The following is a 22,819-nucleotide window of genomic DNA, read 5'->3' as shown; positions in this document are numbered from 1 at the left end:
TTCAAAGGATTCACCACCAAGAAGGTTTGATGCTTGATCTTCATCACCAAGGGAACTCAATTCTTGCTTCATTCCTTCCAAGTCTTCATTCAAAAATTGTTTTGGAGGTTGTGCACATTCCTCCTCAACATCAAATTCAATCTTCTTGGAGGAAATCTCTATGATTTTAGCTTCCCATGGAGGTTCCGAATCTCCTATGTCTTCAACCACTTCTTCCTTTTCTTCAATGATCATAGGCTTCTCCAATTGTTCTAGTACAATATAGCATTCCTCCTTCTCCACCGGAGTTTCCAATCTCTCCTTCATGCTATGATCTTCCTTGGATCCTTCACATGTAGCTCTGGGAATTCCTTGAATATTCAAGCATTGGGAGGATAAATGATTTACTACCTTGGTCAAGGTAGCCACAAATTGTTGCACATCCCTTTTCATTTCATTTTGCCCTTAAAGAAGAACACCATGGGTCTCATCCATTAGAGATTGGGGTGGATAAGAGGGTTCATTGTCTTGGAGGAAGGATTCATTATAGGAAGGTGGTTCTTCTTGGTAAGGTGGTGGTGTATATTGAGGTGGTTCTTGGTAGTATTGATATTGGAATGGTGGTGGTTCTATGTGTGGCTCATATGGTTCAAAATGTGGTTGGTATGGTGGATATGGATTAGGGTCAAATGGATGTGTTTGGTGGAAAGGGGCTTGTGAGTATGGTTGAGGGCTATCTTGAGGATATGGCTCACAGGCATATGGTGGTTGTTCTTGAAAGTCACAAGGAGATTCACCATAGCCATTTGATTGGTGTGTATCATAGAATGGCTCTTCTTCATAGTGCATTGGTGGAGGTTGTTGCCAAGAGGATTGATCATATGCATGTGGCTCCTCCCACCTTTGATTGTCCCATTCTTGATGTATATTGTCATTGAAGTTCTCATTCCCTACAACATAGTTGTAATCACACTCATAGCCAAAGTGAGAATTCATTATGAAAAGAGAAAATAAAAGACAAAAGCTAATAAAAAATAATGAAACAAAGTCCTAAAGCTAGCAAAAGCTAGCAAGCAACCCAAGCAACGGCGCCATTTTGATGATAGGACTTTTGACGGTTTAGAATTTCACTAATGAAATCTCATTGTAAAGTATAGTTTCTAAACCAACAATAATCTTTTGATACAAAAGATTGTTTGTTACTAAAACAAACCCCTAAATTTATAAACCAAAGTATTGAACCTCGGGTCGTTCTCCCTATGAATTACAATAAAGTGTCTTGTTATTGGTTATGAGATATTTTGGGGTTTTTGAGATTACAAGAAATATAAATGGCAAAGAAAATAAACTAACAACTAACAAAACTCTTGGCAAGATATGAGAACTAGAAATCCTATCCTAGTTATCCTCCTCAATCATAACCACAAATTGTTCATTGCTCCCACTTAGTTAACCTCTAACCATGGAGGAAAGTCAAGTGGATGAATCAATTTGATTCCTCAAGTCCTAGTAAACTCCTAAAGGAAAGACTAGCTTTAGAGGCATTCAAATCAATTAGCAACTTCTAATTATCAATCAACAAAGGAGCTAGATAACTCAAGAGTCACTAATTACTCTACCTAGGCCAAGAGGAACAAAATCTATACTAAAATCCAACCAAGTATTTTATCAAATACTTGGAAGGTACAAAAGAAAAGGAAAGCAAATTGACAACAAGAATAGAATCTAACAACAATTATTGCAAGGAATTAACAACAACAATCAAAAGAAACACAATTATTATGAATTACCTCAAATTGAATTGAAAGAAAAGAGAAGGAACAAGAGTAGATCTACAACAAAGTATAAGAACAACATAAAGGAGATTACAACAAAAGAATAAAAGAAGAATGAATGTGACAACAAGGAATTGAAAGGTAGAAGTAGATGAGAGCAAAGATTAAAACTTAGATCTAGAAATTCTAATTTAAACCTAATCCTAATTCTAGAGAGAAGTGAGAGCTTCTCTCTCTAGAAACTAACTATAACTACTAAACTAAACTAATGGTAACTAAATATCTCATCCCTCTTCAATTCTTGGCTTAAATAGCATCAAAAATGAGTTGGATTGGGCCCACAAGGCTTCTAAAATCGCTAGCCACGAGTTGCATTAAGTGGATCATGTGCCACCATCGGTGCATCTGCATACCATGCGCGTTCGCTCCCCTATGCGCGATGCAACTATGGCAAATCTTATATCATTTCGAAGCCCCAGATGTTAGCTTTCCAATCCAACTAGAATCGCATCATTTGGACCTCTGTAGCTCAAGTTATGGTCGATTAAGTGCGAAGAGGTTGGCTTGACAGCTTTTGCGATTCCTACATTTCTTCATGAGTTCTCCATTTTTACGTACTTTTCCTTCATTCCCTTAATCCAATCTTTGCCTCCTAAATCTGAAATCACTTAACAAACATATCAAGGCATCTAATGGAATCAAGGTGAATTAAATTTAGCTATTTTAAGACCTAAAAAGCATGTTTCCACTCTTAAGCACAATTAAAGAAGAAGTTATAAAACCATGCTATTTTAATGGATAAATGTGTGTAAAAGGTTATAAAATCCCCTAAATTAAGCACAAGATAAACCCTACAAATGGGGTTTATCAAAGACCAATCTTGTGCTATCTTTGCTACTTTTCAGCACCCTATGAATATTGTTGGCAATCATCTCCCCCACATTGACATTTTCCCCTTTCATGATGCTGTAGATGAGTACAGCTCTCTCCAAAGTAACCTCCGAAGTGTTAGAGGTGGGCTTGAGGGATCTCCTCACAAAATCTAGTCACCCTCTAGCTTGGGGCTCAAATATCTTCTCCGTAATTGGTTTGGCCTTCCATCATTGTCATTGATCCATTGAACATTGACAACGCATATCTCATTCAAAATTTCTTCAAATCTAGGATCTAGTTGCTTCACCTTTTCTTCATAGCTCCGGGTGCAATTTGTGCTCTTCAACATCAGCATCTTGTCTATGTTGGAGGGGCTATAGTCAATGCTCTTTCACCTCACATAGCTTTTATAATCGTAGGGTTGCCCGGGCTGAGGCACAGCATTGGCATAGAACTCCCATACCAAGCTTTCCACCACCTTTGGTGGATTACACAAGAGTGTCCAGCCTCTATTGTTAATATATATATTGATTTCTCTATGCTCATTCCTCCCTAGTTGGAATCCAACTTCAGTGTTGATTTGGCTCTTACTCACCCACCCATAAAACTGGTTTTGGTGAAAGAGTGAGAGGAACTTGAACTCATTATAGCTTGATGAGCCAGAGCCAATTTCCTTGGTCTTTCTTTTCTTTGATGTGGAGGCTTTTGGTGGTGCCATTTAGGTGAGAAGAGAGGATTGATTCACCCGAAAACTAACTCTTAACAATTTTCTAGCGGTAAGTGCACCGGATTTGTCGTCAAGTAAAAACTCACTATTGAGTGAGGTCGAATCCCACAGGAATTGGTTGGTTGAGCAACTTTAATTGGAGAATTGTTCTAGTTGAGATAAATTGGAATTGAAATTGGGATTGCACAAAGTAAATTGGTGGGAAACTTAAATTGCAAGAAATCAATATAACAGAAATTAAATTACGGAATATAAAGAGCAAAAGCTTAAATTGCAAGAAATTAAATGGAAATGGGGATTAAGCATGAAATTAAAGAACAGAATGTAAAGAGAATGGGTAGATAAGAAAATGGAAAGCTCATTGGGGTCAGGAGATGTGATAATTCTCCAGATCAAGTTCATTTTCATCTCTTCCTCAATCGATGCATTCATTGGTCTCCTTGGCAATCTTAGGTGATTAGATCCCAATTCCTTGGCAATATAATCTCTCTAAGCATGAACAAATTCCCAATTCCTTGATTTAAGTGCTCATGGGAAAAGATGAAGTATGGTCACTGATTATACCACACATGTTGGTAGGATTACAACTCACGATATCCATCCAAACCACAAATTAATCCAATCTGAGAAAGAATTTCTAGTATGATCTCCTCATTCCTCTTCCAAGATTCAAAGGAGATCCAATTATGAATAGCTTCTTTCCTAAGATAACTATCCAATTAGATGAAGATCGAAAGCTTTCTATCAAAATCAAGAGAAAAGAAAAAAGAAGATGAATGAAAACTAATATTGATCCATTGAATAATGAAAGGAATTTAGTTGTTCATAGCTCTAAGAATGGAAAATGGAGTTGAAAGATACATTGCAGAATTGAAATTACAAAGAAAATGAAAATTGGCAGAGTTTCTAAGCTATTTATACACTTTTTTTCATTGATTCTTCCATCTCTGAATTGGGATTTTGGCCTTAACTGAATTGGGTTGAAGTTGCTCCAATGGGTTTCCTGGCTGTTGAGAAGAGTTCTACTTGGGTGTGCTAAGTTCTAATGCTTTATGTTGAAGTCCACATTTGATTGTCAACGTTGAATCAAACGTCTCTTAAAAATTCAGTTCTGCTTGCTCTCATTGGCGTTTGACTCAATGTTGGAGTGCCAACATTCCTCTACCCACGCATACGCGTGCTTTGCGTGTCTACGCACTTGGGGTCATAATGCACATCCACGCGTGCGCATGATGTACGCGTGCGCGTGGATGCAGAAATCCCAATTCCAGTTTTTAAAGCTTTTAGAAGAACGTTGGCCTCAACGTTGGACTGGAAACGTTCCTTCCAATGTTGGCCTATCCAAGCGTGCGCGTGGATTCTCAAAACTTAAACTTACACGTACGCTGATGCTAGGGCATCTTGGCCAGTTTCACTAGCCTTTTCTTCACATATTTTAGGTAGTTTCATGCATTTTCTTAGGTAATAAGTAAGTTTTTGGGTGAATATGCACTTACATCTTGATTCAAGAAAATATTGTGAACTTAACATGATTTCATGAGAATAATGCATGAATTAAATGCCAATTTAGATGATGCAGGATCTCATAATCTAGAACAAAGCTTTGATGCACCTTGTTTGTTTGATTTTAGGCCAAATGAAGCATAGAAGAGCCATGTTAGTAGCCACGTTAGTACCACTAACGTGGAAAGGGAGAAAGTTTGCAACGTTAGTTGTAAAGTTTAACACTACTAACGTCTTTGAAGGCCATCTTAACCCACGTTAGTTGCCATGTTAGTTGCACTAACGTAGAAACTAACGTGGAAGAAAGAAGAAGCTCCAACGTTAGTGGTAAAGTTAACACCACTAACGTTGCAAAGGCCACAAACAACTACGTTAAGAGCCACGTTAATGCCATTAACGTGAGCTCTAACGTGGAGCAAAAATGATCGCCAATGTTAGTGACACTAACTTTGTCACTAACGTTGGATCAGGCCAAGTTGACCCATGTTAGTGGCCACGTTAGTGCAACTAACGTAGGAGGTAACATGGAGCAAGGAATATAAGAAGCCAACGTTAGTGACACTAACTTTGTCACTAACGTTGGAGATGGCCAATATGCCCACATTAGTAGCGATGTTAATGCCATTAACATGAGCACTAACATGGAAGGGAAAGAGTTTTGTAACATTAGTGACAAAGTTAGTGTCACTAACGTCTTCGTGTCATGGCATGCCTACGTTGGTGGCCTCCTTAGTAACACTAACGTGGGCCATTAACGTGGGAGAAAAGCAAGGCTGTAGCGTTATTGGCAAAGTTAGAACTGATGCCAGGGCATCTAGGCCAGTTTTATTGACCTTTTCTTTACTGTTTTAGGGTAGTTTCATGCATTTTCTTAGTGAATAAGGCAAGTTTTGGATGAAAATACACTTACACCTTGATTCAAGCAACTATTGTGAATTTCATATGATTTCATGAGGATTTTGCTAGAATTGCATGATAAATTGATGATACATAATCTCATGACTTTGGCTAGAGCTTTGATGCACATTATTTGCTTGATTTCAGGGCAAAGGAAGCAAGGAAGAACCACGTTAGTACTCACATTAATCTAGTTAACGTGAACACTAACGTGGAATGGTAAATAGCTTGCAACGTTAATGAGAAAAGTGATCACCAATAACGCCTGCGAAGCCATCAATAGCTCACGTTACTTGCCACGTTAACTAAGTTAACATGGTAGTTAACGTGGAGACAAAAGAGAACTCCAACGTTAGGGGAAAACGTGAACACCACTAACGTTCTACTCCAACGTTAGTAGTAAACGTGAACACCACTAACGTTCCAAGACTTGGCAATGAGCTACGTTAAGAATCACGTTAACTAAGTTAACGTGAACTCTAACGTAGAAGAGAAGAACAACGCCAACGTTAGTGACACTCACCTTTGTCACTAACGTTGGATCAACTAGCATTCCCACGTTAGTGGTCACGTTAAGACCACTAACGTGAGAGTTAACGTGGAGTTGAGGATTGATGAGCCAACGTTAGTGACACTCACCTTTGTCACTAACATTGGAAGATTGCATTACTACCATGTTAAGAGCCACGTTAACTTAGTTAACATGAGCTCTAACGTGGAGAATAGAGGCACTTGGAGCGTTAGTGACAAAGGTAAGTGTCACTAACGCTCTCAAAGGTGAAGCATACCCACGTTAAGAGCCACGTTTACACTAACGTGAACTCTAACATAGGGACAAAAGGCACATAGCAACGTTATTGGGAAAGGTGAGTCCCAATAACGCTTGCGAAAGGGGTATAAGCCAATGTTATTGGGAAAAGTGAGTCCCAATAACGTTAGTAAAGATTTAGAAGGCAACATTAGTGGTCACGTTAGTGCCACTAACGTTGGAGTTAATGTGAGGTATTTGAGGGTGGAACGTTAGTGGAAAAAGTGATTGCCACTAACGTTCTCGAACCCACAATGTCACTTAACGTTAATCTCACTAACGCCCATGCCTAATTCATACTTCTCTGTAAGATGGGCCCACTAAAGATTAGAACTACTTTAACTCAAGATCCAGAGCCCACATCCAAGACTTGAAGAACTCACTAGAAGATCAAGAGGAGTAATATATATAGGAGTAGTTTTGAACTATAGAGAAGCTTGGCACTTTGGAGAACTACCTCTATATATTTACTTTTCTGCACTTTTAGCATGGATTCTTCTTTTCTGCCATTTTTTATTTCTAGAGCTATGAACAACTAAACCCCTTTCATTGGGTTAGGGAGCTCTGTTGTAATTTGATGGATCAATTATAGTTTTCATTCTTCTTCTTCTTTCTTTTCTCTTGATCTTACTAGAAAGCTTTCGATCTTCATCTAATTGGACTGTTATCTTGGGAAAGAAACTCTCCATAATTGGATCTCCTCCGAGCCTTGGAAAAGGGATGAGGAGATCATGCTAGAAATACTTTCTCATGTTAGACCAAATTGGGGTTTGGGCAGATATAGTGACATATAATCCTCCCAACACTTTGATTTGGAAATACATGTGGTATAATCAGTGACCACACTTCATCTCTTCCCATGAGCAATTAAATCAAGGAATTGGGCAATTGTTCAAGCTTAGAGAGATTGGATTGCCAAGGAATTGGGATCCAATCACTTAAGATTGCCAAGGAGATCAATGAATGCATTGATTGAGGAAGAGATGAGAATGAACTTGATCCGGAGAATGCAACCATCTCCTGAACCCAAAGATTTCCCCATTTCTGATCTTACCCATTCTCTTTACTTTCTGTCATTTATTTTCATGCTCATTTCCCCAAATCCCCATTTAAGATTCTGCACTTTATTTTCTATTATTTACTTTCCTGTAATTTAATTTTCTGCAATTCTCAACTTCATCCAGTTTAGCTCAACTAGCATAATCTTCCAATTAAAATTGCTTGACTAATCAATCATTGTGGGATTCGACCTCACTCTATTGTGAGTTTTTACTCGACAACAATTCGGTATACTTGCCGAAGGAAAATTTGTTGGGATTGATTTTCATGCATCAAGTTTATGGCGCCGTTGCAGGGGATTGATTTTGAATCAACAATGATTAAGTTGGAAAATCACTAGATTGAGCATTTTTTTTATTTGTTATTTGATTTGGTCGATTACCTTCAGTTTGTTTAGTTTCTTCCTCATCCCCTTCACCCTCTTTGTTTTTCTTTTTTTTTTAATTACAATTTTGCTCACTAACCCACTAACTGTTTGATAATTTGCATCACTCACACCAACAATTACTCTAACAAGAATAATCTCTTCATTTTATCTCTTGCTGTGAGTTTTTTCTATTGTATGACAGGGAGAAGAGAGGGAGCTTCAACTTCCTTTGATTCAGAACCTGAAAGGACCCTCTGGAGACTAAGGAGGGAAGCAAGAGGGAAAGGAATTGTTGGTGCTGAGGAAGAGGAAGAGTACTTTGAACCCAACATGGAGGAGAATTTGGAAAACAATCTTGAAGAAGAAGCTCACAACCATGCTAGAGAAGGCCCTGCAAACCGTGCTGGGCAAGAAAGGAGAGTTCTAGGCTCCTACATTAATCCTAATCCAGGAAACTATGGAAGTAGCATTCAGCAGCCCACCATACATGCCAACAACTTTGAACTAAAACCTTAGCTCATCACCCTTGTTCAGAACAATTGTTCATTTGGAGGAAGTGCTCAAGAAGACCCCAATCAACACCTAACCATCTTCCTGAGAGTTTGTGACACTGTGAAGTCTAATGGAGTCCACCCGGATGTCTATAGGCTGTTCTTGTTCCATTTTTCACTCAGGGACAAGGCATCCAAATGGCTTGAATCCTTCCCAAAGTAGAGCTTAATAAATTGGGAAGATGTGGTGAACAAATTTTTGGCAAGATTCTACCCTCCTCAAAGAATCAACAGGCTGAGAGCTGAGGTGCAGACTTTCAGGCAACAAGATGGTGAGACTCTCTATGAAGCATGGGAGAGGTTCAAGGACTTAACAAGAAGATGCGCACCAAATATGTTCAATGAATGGGTTCAACTTCACATTTTCTATGAAGGTCTTTCCTATGAGTCAAAGAAGGTCGTAGATCATTCATCAGGAAGCTCTCTAAACAAGAAGAAAGCCATTGAAGAAGCCATAGATGTCATTGAAACAGTTGCTGAGAATGACTACTTCTATGCCTCGGAAAGAAGTAACACCAGAGGAGTAATGGAGCTGAACCACATTGATGCATTGCTAGCTCAAAGTAAGATAATCACCAAGCAGCTAGCAGATCTTACTAAGAAGGTGGAGAAAAACCAAGTTGCAGCATCCATCACTTCATCACCAGCTCAAGAAGGAGTGAATATAGGAGAAGAAGGTGACTGGGAGCAAGCCAACTATGTTGGAAACTTACCTAGACAAATCCATGATCCATACTCCAAAACTTACAACTCTGGATGGAGAAATCACCCCAACATTGGGTGGGGAAATCAACAAGACCAAGGTCAAGATCAGAGACGCCACAACCTCAACTCCAAAACAATGCAACGCACCAACACACCTCGCAAAGATCCTATCAACACCCACCTAACCAACCCTTTCAACCACCTAATCTCAACCCACCATCACTAAAAAATGATAGGCTCTCAAAGATTGAGGCTCTACTTGAAAATTTATGTAGAGAAGTCCAAGACAACAAGGTGTTTAAGGAAGAAGTGAGAGCCAATATCAAAAACCAAGGAGAAAACATCAAGAGATTGGAGTCTCAAGAAGGGTATTGATAAACCCATATTTCATGAGTTCTTTTGTGCTTACTTTGAGTGATTTATTCAATCCTTCACCTACTTATTCATATTAATTGCATGATTTTACTTTCCCTTCCTTATTATGTCATATTGTGAAAAACATGTTTCCTAAGCTTTAAAATTAATTGTTTTAATTACCTTTATTTCCATTCGATGCCATGATTAGGGTGTTGAGTAGTCTCAGGTTTTCTAAGGCTGAATGACTTAAAGGATGAAAAAGGAAACATACAAAAATGGAAGGAGAAGGCAAAATGGAGCTTTAAGGAAACTGGTATCCACGCGATCGCATGGACGACGCGATCGCGTGCCAGAAGCGAAGAAGCAGCGACGCGGCTGCATGACTGACGCGACCGCGCGCCTCAAGTAGAACACCCACGACGTGGACGCGTGACCGACGCGACCGCACGGCAAGGAAAAGCTCCAGACAACGCGACCGCGTGACCCAAGTGGACGCATGACAGAGGCCACGTATCAAAATTCACAGAATACGCCCCCAGCAATTCTGATGCCCTTTTTAGCCCAGATCCAAGCACAGACAGCATAGATTAGAGGTTATAAAGTGGAGGAATGCATCCATTCAGGGAGAGCTCGCCAATTTCTAGTTTTCATGATTTAGATTTAGTTTAGAGAAAGATTCTCTCTCTCTCTTTAGGATTTCGGATTTCTTCTTGTTTTGAGAGTAACTCTGGATCCAGGTTTAATGTTCTTTTATTTTCAGTTTACTTTTATTTATTTATTTGCTTTTAATATTTGAATTGATTTATGAATTATTCCATGTTACAGATCTCTATTTTGAATTAATGATATTTGAAGTATTTTCAGTTAAGATTGTTCTCTTTGATTTAAGTTACTATTGCCTTCCATCTAAGGTCACCTCTATTATTCTAGCAATTTTACTTTTTCCCCTTTTGGTTTTGGTTAAGAAATCAGTAACTCAACAGTTATTAAACTCAACATATTTGATAATTGTTATCTTGCTAATTGAGCTGAACTTAAGTAATCCCAACCTTTTCTTAGAAAATAAATAGGATTCAAAGTTCAATTTAATTAGTCCCTTGACTTTCCATTGCTTTAGTAAAGGTTTACCAAGTGGAGTTTAGATTCAACTTTCCTTATAGTTGAGAGAGATAACTACGTTGGACCTCCAATTTCTCATACCTTGCCCAAAAGTTTGCTTTACAGTATTTATTCATTTTTAATTGCCATTTAAATTATTTGTCATATAACATATTCCCACCTTACTTCCAAAACCCCAATTTACAAACTCATAATCAATAATAAGAACATACCTTCCTCGCAGTTCCTTGAGAAGACGACACGAGGTTTAATACTCGGTTATCAATTTTAAAAGGGATTTGTTACTTGTGACAACCAAAACGTTTGTACGAAGGGATTTCTGTCGGTTTAGAGACTATATCTACAACGCGACTATTTTTATGAAATTCTTTACTGGCAAAAATCCTAACGTCAAAATGGCGCCGTTGCCGGGGAACTGCTAACGTGTGCCTTATTATTGGTTATTGTAAATACTTTTCTTTTGCTTGCTTATTTATTTTTATTTTTATTTTTCCTTTTTACCTTTATTTGCTACTATGAACTCTCACTCCTCTCACTTTGAGTTTGGTTCTAATATTATTAAAGGAAATAGAAGTTACAGCAGGAATGTGAATCAAGGTCAGACCAATCAAAGATGGATGGAACCAAGAGGATCTAATCAACCTCTTTGGCAACAACACCCTCTAAGATATCCTGGACAGAGACCATTCTACCGTGCATACCCAGCTGAAAGACATGGTGGACAACCTTGTAACTACCAACAAGCCCCACCCCGTACATATAGACCGTCCTTTCAGCATAACCTTGAACCACCACACTCACAAGCTTCTCTTCACCATCGCCACCATATGATCCTTCCTTGCCCCAATACCAGTCCAATCGTTCCCAATCATCACCACTTCCCTTTGTATCATGTCTAAGTCCAGCAAACCGCGAAGCAGAGGATCACCTCAAAGAAAAAGTAATTAAATTTCAAACAACCGTTCAACAACTGGAGCAAGCATTAATTCAATGGGCTTCTAGGCGCTCAAATATACAAGGATCAACCACAGCTCCATGTGGACAGTCTAACGAAGAGCGTAGCATGGAAGAAATACTAGAGACTCCAGTGGACAAGACAGAGAATGAATTTGTACTAGAACAATAAGAAGCTGTCATTGTTCAAAAAGAAGAGTTGGTTGAAGATCTAGGAGATGCTGAACTTCCATGGGAATCAAGAGTTGAGGAGAACCCCGTCAAGGACATCACAGTTGATGCTAAGGAGGATAAAGTACAATCTCCAAAGCAAGTCGTTTATGAGGAATCAGACGGAATAATCCAGGAAGCAATTTCCCTTGATGATGATAGTCACAAGTCTAGTTCTCTTAGTGATGAACTTGCATCCGCAAGCGAATTCTCTGAGATCGAAGAATCTTCCCCAAGTGAATATGAAGATGATGCGGAGGTAGATTTCTCTCAACCTCCAATCTATGACTCAAGTGATGAGGAAGACACAAAAGACTTTGACCAGGATACAGATACAATTGAAGATCCTTGCAAGGAAGTGGAGGAATTCACAGAATAGCACAAGGAAACGGAATTTACAGAACCACCAAAAACACCTATCCCAAGGCCATTACCACCTAATACAAGCTTCAAGTGGGTACAATCCTTAACTTTTAACTGCATTTTTTCACTTGAATATGGTTTACTTGAAACAGATGGCCAGCTTAGAGCTATCTGCGGCTTTAAGAGTAAGAGGGAAATGGCTCGTACTTAGAGCTGGTGCAAAAGGTTTAATAAGGATCCACGCTTCACCTCGAAGTACACGGATTGGTATCATGCTCAATTGCATGGATCACAGAGGATGTTTGGTCACCACGGTGAGATTCTACCTCTTAACCCGCCCGAATGGAAACGTGTAGATCAAAATGGAGGCGGATTTAAAAGCAAGGCTCGGAATCATGGACTCTATCCTGACATTTGTCATCCCGGGAGCCTGAAAATCTGCTTGAAGCTGCTCAGAAGCTTCACATGCCTAGTTTGGGACCCCGGAGGCTATTGGCATTTCAAGCATTGCTGGAGATTTTTGGACAAATTTAAACATAAGCCGCCATAGCAGGAAGCTCTTCCAATGTCCAACTTAAGGACTTTAACTAAGTGCTAGGTGGGAAACAACCCACCATGGTATGGTCGCTTCCTTTTCAATTTATTTCTTGTTTATTGTTTTCATTTTTCCTTTTTCATATTAACATTAACCTGGAATCATGCATAGCATTCATGTTAATCACTGCATCCTACATTTTTCAACTAAAAAAAAAGGGTGCACAACGCGACCGCATGCCCCATGCGATCGCGTCGAATCGTGAAAAATACCACCCATGCGACCGCGTGATGCACGGGGCCGCGTGATATACATATCGGCGTAAGGATCCAATGAACAGAAAGTTGGGCTGGAATCGTGCGGCCCTTGTGCGATTCGCACAAATTGGCCCACGCGATCGCATGCACCATGCAATCGCGTCCCTTACCCAAACCAAATCCCACGCGACCGCGTGAGCGACTCGATCGCGTCGCATGGATTGCCCATCACCCCAAAAGGAGACAGAGAGTTGCGCTGAAACGGCGCTGGAGTCGTGCGTTTAGCACGAATTCCAGCGACGCGATCGCGTAACCCACGCGATCGCGTCACCCCTCTTTTCCCCCTCTCATGCGATCGCGCTCCCCACGCGATTGTGTCCCTCTCATTTTTCACCCTAACCACGTGACCGAGTGCCCCACGCGGTCGCGTGGATCCAAAAATATAACCCCCTAGCCACGCGAACCCTATCATTTGCGCAGCCACCAACCCCCAACCCCCAACCCTCCTCCCCTTCTCTGCCTCCTCTCCCTCCAGCCACCACCCACCACCTCCCAGCCGCCACCGCCCCATCACCCAGACGCTGCCGCCGACCTGCCACCACTGCCATACCACCCCCTCCCCTTCTCTCTTCTTCCTTCTTCTTCTCTCCTCCCCTCTCCGCCGCTTCCTACCGCAACCACCGCCCCCCTCCGCCGCCACCGCAACGCCGTGGCCCACCATCGCGTCGGACGCCGCAGCGGCCACCTTCTTCCCTGTTCCACCCCTTCCGCTTACCAGGTTCCGCAATACGTAGCCCTTTTTATCCGTTTGTCATTTTTCTGTATTCTTTTTCCCGTTTATGTTCATGATTAGGATAGATAGTCTTAGTGGATTTTTAGGTTGTTAGGTAGCTTAGGCTGTGGTTAGTGGATCTAGGTCTGTTTACTTGCACCGTTCTTACTTCTGTTTTATCCTATGTGCATCTCTGTGCTGCTATAATCCTAATTCATATGCTACATTTCTTGTATGTTGCTGCTGTTACATTGTGTTTTTATATTTATTTTACATTTATGTACATGCAGCTTTATTTTTAAACTACTGTGATTGCTGTTTATTTTCCGGGACAATCCAATTTTAGCCGGAATGCTGCCTAAATTTTTTTAATTTGTTTTCATTCTTGTTTTGGTTTGGCATTTCTAAACTCTGATTTACTCTACTTTACCCAAACCAATTCATGAATGCTATGGCCAGCTTTCTTATCCTTTTTGTTTCCTGGTTCATAAACTGCATTTGTGATTCACTGATTCCAATTTTTGCCTTCTTTATTTTTTATTCGAATCAGCATCACCCTGTTTTCTTTATTCGATTATGAGTACTTCTATTCTTACCTGTGAATCCTTGTTATATGGAATTTTTCTATGCCACTTACTTTACTAACTCCTTTTTTTTACCATACTAACCCTTGGGTTCTCTTGTCTGATTATTTTCCCTTTCTCTAACTTTCTCACCTTGGCATATTGACGATTTCTTCCATTTAATATATATTCCATCACATTTCATTTACTCATTTTCCTTATTCTCCCTTGCCGCTTTGAGTTTCCTTTGTTTATATTGTCTTTTGCTTCCCTATTTTATCCATTCCCTGGTTTTCTGTTTTTCAGGATGTCTGTCTCACAGAGAAAAGGGAAAGGCAAGGCTACTGGAAAGCGCAAGCGAGGAGATTCCTCCCAGTTCATTATTGACCTCATGCACGATTCTTCCTGGTGGGAGAAGAACTTCACACCGCAGGAAAAAGCTGACCAGCTGCTCCCTTCGACTGATCCTATAAAATTTGCAAACTGGTACTGTGAGCTGAAGTACCCGGTATTTGCAAACTTCAGGAATCTATACCTGGAGAGAACTCTGAGGATTCCAGAAGCCCTCTAGTAGTACATCACTGAGCAAATCAAGCAGAGAGGCTGGTTCTTTCTGGAAAGAGCACTGACAGGGGTCAATGCATCTTGGGTACGGGAATTCTATTGCAACTACTACCTTACTACCCTAGATGCAGTAAACTTGAGAGGAAAGCAAATTCTGGTCACTGAGGAGGCCATAGAGGACATTCTCCGGCTCCCAGCCAAATCCGACCAGCCTGATGGTTATGTAAAGGCTGAGGAGGACATGGGCCAGATGAGGTTTGATTGGGATGCTGTAAAGGCCCGGATAGCTCTCGACCCTGCTGTTCCTTGGGAGATGGGTCAGGACACCACTATGTCTCGTGGGATCAAGAGAGTGTACTTAAATGATGAGGCTCGGCTTTGGCATCAGATCTTGAGCAACTTTGTGATGCCAAGTACTCATGAGACAGAGATCCCGGCTGCTATGATCACCCTCCTATGGTGTGTGCTGAAGGGTAAGGACCTGTACTTGCCACGTTTTATCCGGCTTTATATGGCCAGGGTCCACGTCCGAGGCACCCTCCCCTTTCCTTACCTGGTTACACAGCTAGGTCGTCGAGCTGATGTGCCATGGGAGGATGCCGATGAGAGACCACCAGCGGCAGACTACAGGAAGATCATTCCTCACAGCAGGAACTTCCTCGCTTTGGGCTACAGACCACCACCTTTCACTGCTACTGATGAGACAGCCCCTCCGTCTGCTGGACCCTCTTCATCCACTTTTGCACCTGCTGCCACCACTGCACCTCCACCTGCCTCTGAGCCGGTATACCGCCTCGTGCACCGCCTATTTCGCCAGCTCGATCAGATGGAGCGCCGTAACAGGCGCCGGTATGAGAGACTGGAGCGTCGCAGCAGGCGACGTTATTCGCATCTGAAGCTGATGATCAGACAGGGCGCCGACATCCCCTCCGAGCCCGACACACCATCAGAGCCATCAGAGGAGGTGGAGGATGAGCACGAGGAGGAGCCTCACCCCCAGGCGGAGACTCATCAGCAGGCAGGTGCAGAACAGCCTGTACCACACCAGGAGGTCCCACATCAGCTTGAGGCTGCAGACCCGGAGATCCCGATCCAGTCCGTCCCTCCTCTACAGCAGCCAGACTCTCAACCCACCACCACCACAGAGACCCCAGCTACCATCCTTACCAGTGATGACACTCCTTCACACCTGGCTTGATTGAGCATCGGGGACGATGCTTCATTTTAAGTGTGGGGAGGTCGCCATCTCTGGCGTTTATCTTGGTGAACCACTACATACTTTTCTTTTATTTTGGATACTTTTCTGTATTTTTCTCTTTTTTTTTCTTTTATTTGTTATTTTCTGAGTACTTATTCATTGCTACTTGTGTATTGTTACTCTATTTTCTGCATTTTGCATTTTTAGTTAATCTTTTAAGTTATTTAGTTCATTAGTTTAGTTGCAATTCTAACTTATTAGTGGATCAATTAGTATAGTTTACCCTTTTGACATAAGATAGCTTAATTATAGCTTAGTTTAAATTGACAAAAATAATAAAGAGTAAGCTAGGAACTTGAACATAATAAATTTAGATCCATAAAACCTTGTATATATAGCAGTACATGATGTAGTTAAACTGACAACATTTTATCAAGGAGAAACATTAAAATTTCAAAGGCTACCCTAAATTACTTTTTAAGAGAATAATGAGAATTTTTAAACCTGCATGACATACATAAGTGATAAATGATTTTTCAGCTAGAGAACACATAGCCTGTGAGTTTTGAGCTTAACTGTATGGTTACATTCAAACCATAATTTTTATTCCTGTGTGTTCCAACCTTCTTTCTTATTCTGGTGTTCTTTACTTTGTTTTAGTCTATATGTCCGATTGTAGAATATAGGTACATCCCAAAATAATGATTGAGGCCTTTTTTTGATGTTAGCTCACTTACCCCAGATTAGCCTACCTTTTACATCACCTTTGTTAGCCCCCTTGAGCCTTTTAAAACCTCTTTATTCTATTTATCCAAATTACTAGCCTTAAGCAGAAAAACAAAAGAAAATCCCAAGTGAATCCTTGGTTAGCTTAAGATAGAAAATTATTAATAGAATAAAATGTGGGAAACCTTATGGGAACATAGTTGATAAAAACAAAAGGTAGAAAAATTAGAAAGAATAAAGCAACTCAAAAATTTTGGGAAGCATGCTCATGAAAATTCAAATTAATTAAAATTACCATGTGTATTCAAAAAAAAAATAAAAAGGGTTATTTTTCAAGCATGTAAATAAGGGGATACAAAAAAAACTCCCCAACGCAAAATAAAAATAAATTCACATGGGATAAAAACAAGAACTGAAACATGAGCATGTCACATCAAAAGTGAGAAAATAGGGAGAATAGGTAAAGAAGCATTATTTTACTAAATATGTATGTTAGGTGAGATCTTAGTCTAATTAAGGATTCACTTATTAGCTCACTTAGCCTTATACATATATCCTTACCTTTACCTTGACCCCATTACAACCTTGATTAAAGACCTCATGAGTTTTGGTATGACTATGTTCTATAATTGTTGATTGGTTAGACGAAAAACAAAGTTATAGAAGGGAAGAATAGAAAGAAGAATAGAGTGATTAACCCAATAAACACTGAGTGATTAGAGAGTAAACACAAAATCCAGTAAGGGTTCAATAGCTCATTAACATTTATCTCTATTCAAATTAATAATTGTCTTGCAAGTTTTAATGTTTTCTTTCTCATCTCACTTGCGTTATTATTTGAGGGTTAGCTATATATGTATATATAACTCCTTGAGAATGCGAAATAATTTAACTACATGTAGGCTTTATATATGAGTGGATAAATTAGAATTGCATGACTCATTAGGTAGATGCATTTAGATAGGTTGCATTTCATAACATTCCATCACTTTAACCTTAATTATTTACCTTGGATTTAGCATGAGGACATGCTAGTGTTTAAGTGTGGGGAGGTTGATAAACCCATATTTCATGAGTTCTTTTGTGCTTAATTTGAGAGATTTATTCAATCCTTCACCTACTTATTCACATTAATTGCATGATTTTACTTTCCCTTCCTTATTATGTCATATTGTGAAAAACATGTTTCCTAAGCTTTAAAATTAATTGTTTTAATTACCTTTATTTCCATTCGATGCAATGATTAGTGTGTTGAGTAGTCTCAGGTTTTCTAAGGCTGAATGACTTAAAGGATGAAAAAGGAAACATACAAAAATGGAAGGAGAAGGTAAAATGGAGCTTTAAGGAAACTGGTATCCACGCGATCGCATGGACGACGCGATCGCGTGCCAGAAGCGAAGAAGCAGCGACGCGGCTGCATGACTGACGCGACCGCGTGCCTCAAGTAGAACACCCACGATGTGGACGCGTGACAGAGGCCACGTATCAGAATTCACAGAATACGCCCCCAGCGATTCTGAAGCCCTTTTTGGCCCAGATCCAAGCACAGACAGCATAGATTAGAGGTTATAAAGTGGAGGAATGCATCCATTCAGGGAGAGCTTGCCAATTTCTAGTTTTCATGATTTAGATTTAGTTTATCTCTCTCTCTTTAGGATTTAGGATTTCTTCTTGTTTTGAGAGTAACTCTGGATCCAGGTTTAATGTTCTTTTATTTTCAGTTTACTTTTATTTATTTATTTGCTTTTAATATTTGAATTGATTTATGAATTATTCCATGTTACAGATCTCTATTTTGAATTAATGATATTTGAAGTATTTTCAGTTAAGATTGTTCTCTTTGATTTAAGTTACTATTGCCTTCCATCTAAGGTTACCTCTATTATTCTAGCAATTTTACTTTTTCCCCTTTTGGTTTTGGTTAAGAAATCAGCAACTCAACAGTTATTAAACTCAACATATTTGATAATCGTTATCTTGCTAATTGAGCTGAACTTAAGTAATCCCAACCTTTTCTTAGAAAATAAATAGGATTCAAAGTTCAATTTAATTAGTCCCTTGACTTTCCTTTGCTTTAGTAAAGGTTGACCAAGTGGAGTTTAGATTCAACTTTCCTTATAGTTGAGAGAGATAACTACGTTGGACCTCCAATTTCTCATACCTTTCCCAAAAGTTTGCTTTACAGTATTTATTCATTTTTAATTGCCATTTAAATTATTTGTCATATAACATATTCCAACCTTACTTCCAAAACCCCAATTTACAAACTCATGAGCAATAATAAGAATATACCTTCCTCGCAGTTCCTTGAGAAGACGACCCGAGGTTTAATACTCGATTATCAATTTTAAAAGGGGTTTGTTACTTGTGACAACCAAAACGTTTGTACAAAGGGATTTCTGTCGGTTTAGAGACTATTGATGCAATTGCATATTTGTTATATTAGCTAGTTAGTTTAGTTGGTTTTAGCTTACTTTCACTCATTTTCTCTAAATAAACAAGTCCTTTTATGAGTTTTATCTCCATGCATGAGAATACCAATGAACATGTGATTCTAGCCAAATTCATGCAAATGATTTAAGGAATGCATATATGAATGAGTATGAATGAATCTCATGAAATTTATTGCATGAATTGGTAAGACTTTGAAGCTATTCCCCTTGTTGATGATAGGTGATGAAACAAGAAAGCATGGAAGCAAGAATGATCCAAGCTGGGCAGGAAGAGGTTGGCGTTGCCAACTTGGAGATAATGGGCGTTGTTCATGGCAACGCCAGGTAACCTTGCAAGAAGAAGTTGGCGTTGCCAACTTGGAGATAGTGGGCGTTGTTCATGGCAACGCCAGGCAGCCCTGGAGAAGCAAAGTTGGCGTTGCCAACTTGAAGAATAAGGTGCGTTATTGAAGGCAACGCACACAAGCAAACTTGGGCCATGAAGGAGCTTCGAGGGCGTTGCCAACGTGGGGAGTATGGGCGTTATTCAAGGCAACGCCAAGCAACTATGGCACCATCCAAATTGCTAACGCCAAGACATGGCACCAACCAAGTTGCCAACGCCCATAAGCCTTGCCATGCACGTTGCCAACGCCAGGAAGGGCACCAACCAAGTTGCCAACGCCCATAAGCCTTGCCATGCACGTTGCCAACGCCAGGAAGCAAACATGGAGCCTTGAGAAAGGCTCGAGCACGTTGCCAACGTGCTGAAGAGAAGGAGTGTTCATCAACAACGCCAGGAAATTGTGATGCACGTTGCTAACTTGGAATATAGGGGCGCTATCCACAACAACTCCAACAAGGCAGCCTGACCTTACCTCCTTCAATGGAGTATATCTTGAGCTACAAAACTCCAAATGAGGTTATTCCAACGGCATTTGAAAGTAGACATCCAGAGCTTTCCAACCATATATCATAGTATGGGGTTGTCATTCATTTTGAAGCTTCAAAAGCTGGCGTTACCAACGCTGGAAACAAGGGCGTTTTCACCAAAAACGTGTGCGATTTTGGCAGCCTGACCATGTCTCTTTCAATGGAGCATAACTTGAGCTACAGAGATCCAAATTGAGTGATTCCAGTTGAGTTGGAAAGCTAACATTCAGAGCTTTCCAACCATATATAATAGTCTATGGTGGAGCACAAAATTGAAGCCAAACCAGAGTCATCTTTAGGCCCTAAAAACAAGAATATGAAGTTGAAAGTCAAGAAGGCTAGAGATGAGCCCTAGAGGGGGGGCACGAGCACGTTGCCAACGTGCTAGCAAGGGTGCGTTTTTGGCAACAACGCCAGCCTCATTTCCCTGCTTTGGGAGGCTAGGCACGGGCACGTTGCTAACTTGGCAAAATGGGTGCGTTTTTGGCAACAACTTGGCAGCTTGACCTTACCTTCTTTGAGGAAGCATAACTTGAGCTAGGAAGGTTCAATTGAGGTGATTCCAATGGCATTGGAAAATAGACATCAAGGGCTTTCCAATGATGTATAATAGTCCATATTGAAGCAGAAGATTGACACTCAAATTCTGGGCTACATTTAGCATGAAAGTAGAGCCAAGAAGAGGAGAAGCAAGTTGTTAGCAACAACTTGGGCTAGCAACGCCCAAGCCTCAAAGCTCACTCCAGGAAAACACCATGCACGTTGCCAACGTGCATTAAGCCTGGAGTTGTTGCCAATAACGCCCCTCAATGGGCCAGAATGATTGCCAACTTGCTCTGCTTCCCCTATTCATCACAAAGGCCAAAACTTCTTCAATTGAACCAAGAATGCAACAATGAGAAAGCCCACATTGCTAACCCAAATTGAAGATCTCTGAAGAAGTTTTGGGAGTATTATAAATAGAAGAGATTGGTGTACTTGTAGAGGACTTTTTACACTTTTTGACACTTAGAACTTTTTCATACTTTGAGCACTTTTACTTGTTAGCACTTCCGGGAGGATACCCGGGGAGCATTTATGGGTTCTTCTTGGAACTTCTCTTCTTCATTTCTTAAGCTTTAAGCATTTCATTATTCTTCTTCATCTTTCCTTGCAATTTAGTTTAATTTTGATTTATGGCAATTGTTGTTGAAATTGGAGCAATGACTCACTAAACCCCACTTTCATTAGGGGAGGAGCTCTGTTTGTTGGAATGAATTGGTGAACCCATCTTCTCCTCCTCACTTCTAGTGGTTGATCTAAAGAGGGAACTCTTGCTCTTCAAAGATTCAACCACCATCGAGAGAGGGGTTAATCTATATGAACTATGTGGTGAATTTGTGGAATGAGCCACATAATTCAGTTTAGAGTTCATCCTTTCATGATTTCTTTAATCAATACACCTTGGTTAGTATGTGAGATGTAACTCTCCTTGGTTGAGGTTATGGGAATTGTGTGGCTGGATTAGATTTGAGCTTCATCTCTTCTCATGAACAATTAGATCACGAGAGTGGCAATTGGTTATGTTGAGAGAGATTGAATCACCAAGAGATTGGGATTCAATCACCCACTTGCCATGGATCTATACCCATGATTGAGGAAGATTTGACTAACATCAATTCATGAAAACTAGCATCTCTGATCCCTAATGATCCTCTCTATCATTAATTCTCATTTCTCTTGTTCTTAGTGTTTGAAAACCCATTGCCCAATTCCCTTCTACATTCTTGCAATTTATTATTCTTGTCATTTACATTCTGTTTCTTTATTTCTTACTCTCTTGCTCTTTAGAATTCAGCACTTTATTTTATTGCAATTTACTTTTGATGTCATTTAAGTTTCTTGCAATTTAAGTTTCCGTTATTTACTTTCACTTTATTTCTATCTTCTAGTTCTTTACATTCTGTGTCATTTACATTCTTGCAATTATGTTCAAAAATCAAAACGCTCATGAAATCAAAACTATGTTTGCTTGACTAAATCTACCATTTAACTAAAGTTGCTTAATCTACCAATCTCCGTGGGATCGACCTCACTCTTTGTGAGTTTTATTACTTGATACGACCCGGTATACTTGCCGGTTGTACGTGAAATCTAATTTTTACGCATCAACTATATCTACAATGCGACTGTTTTTATGAAATTCTTTACTGGCAAAAATCCTAATGTCAGGTATCTATCTCAACAAATTTCCAAACCCACTGATGGATTTCCCAGTGACACAGAGAAGAATCCAAGGGGAGAAACAAGGAAAGTAAGGTGGGAGGAATGTAAGATGATAACCACAAGTGATGAGGGGAGTATGAATGGAGTAGAACACCTCCAAGATGATTGAAAGGAAAACCAGGAAGAAATAAGCCATGCACTTCAACCCATACTCAAGGAAGAGATGAAGAAGAAGGAGGTATTGAACCCATATGCACCTTTTCCCCAAAGGCTTAAAGGTGGTGTAGCAGGGAGAATGTATTCAAGGTTCCTCGATATGTTTGCATCTCTTGATGTAAATATACCATTCATTAAGGCCCTCCAGCAAATGCCTTTCTACATCAAGTA

General features: G+C 40.0%; 1 non-coding gene across 1 annotated transcript; it reads right to left on the bottom strand.

Annotated features, from left to right (window-relative positions):
- Window positions 1-8,771: 8,771 nt before the first annotated feature.
- LOC112764271 (small nucleolar RNA R71) lies at window positions 8,772-8,878 on the bottom strand. Its single transcript, XR_003183076.1, has one exon. It is a non-coding gene; the product is annotated as a small nucleolar RNA R71 (small nucleolar RNA).
- Between the last annotated feature and the right edge of the window lie 13,941 nt (window positions 8,879-22,819).

Source organism: Arachis hypogaea, chromosome 2 (genome assembly GCF_003086295.3).
Source record: "Arachis hypogaea cultivar Tifrunner chromosome 2, arahy.Tifrunner.gnm2.J5K5, whole genome shotgun sequence".
Taxonomy (NCBI): Eukaryota; Viridiplantae; Streptophyta; class Magnoliopsida; order Fabales; family Fabaceae; genus Arachis; species Arachis hypogaea.
This window is presented reverse-complemented; position numbering and strand designations above follow the sequence as displayed.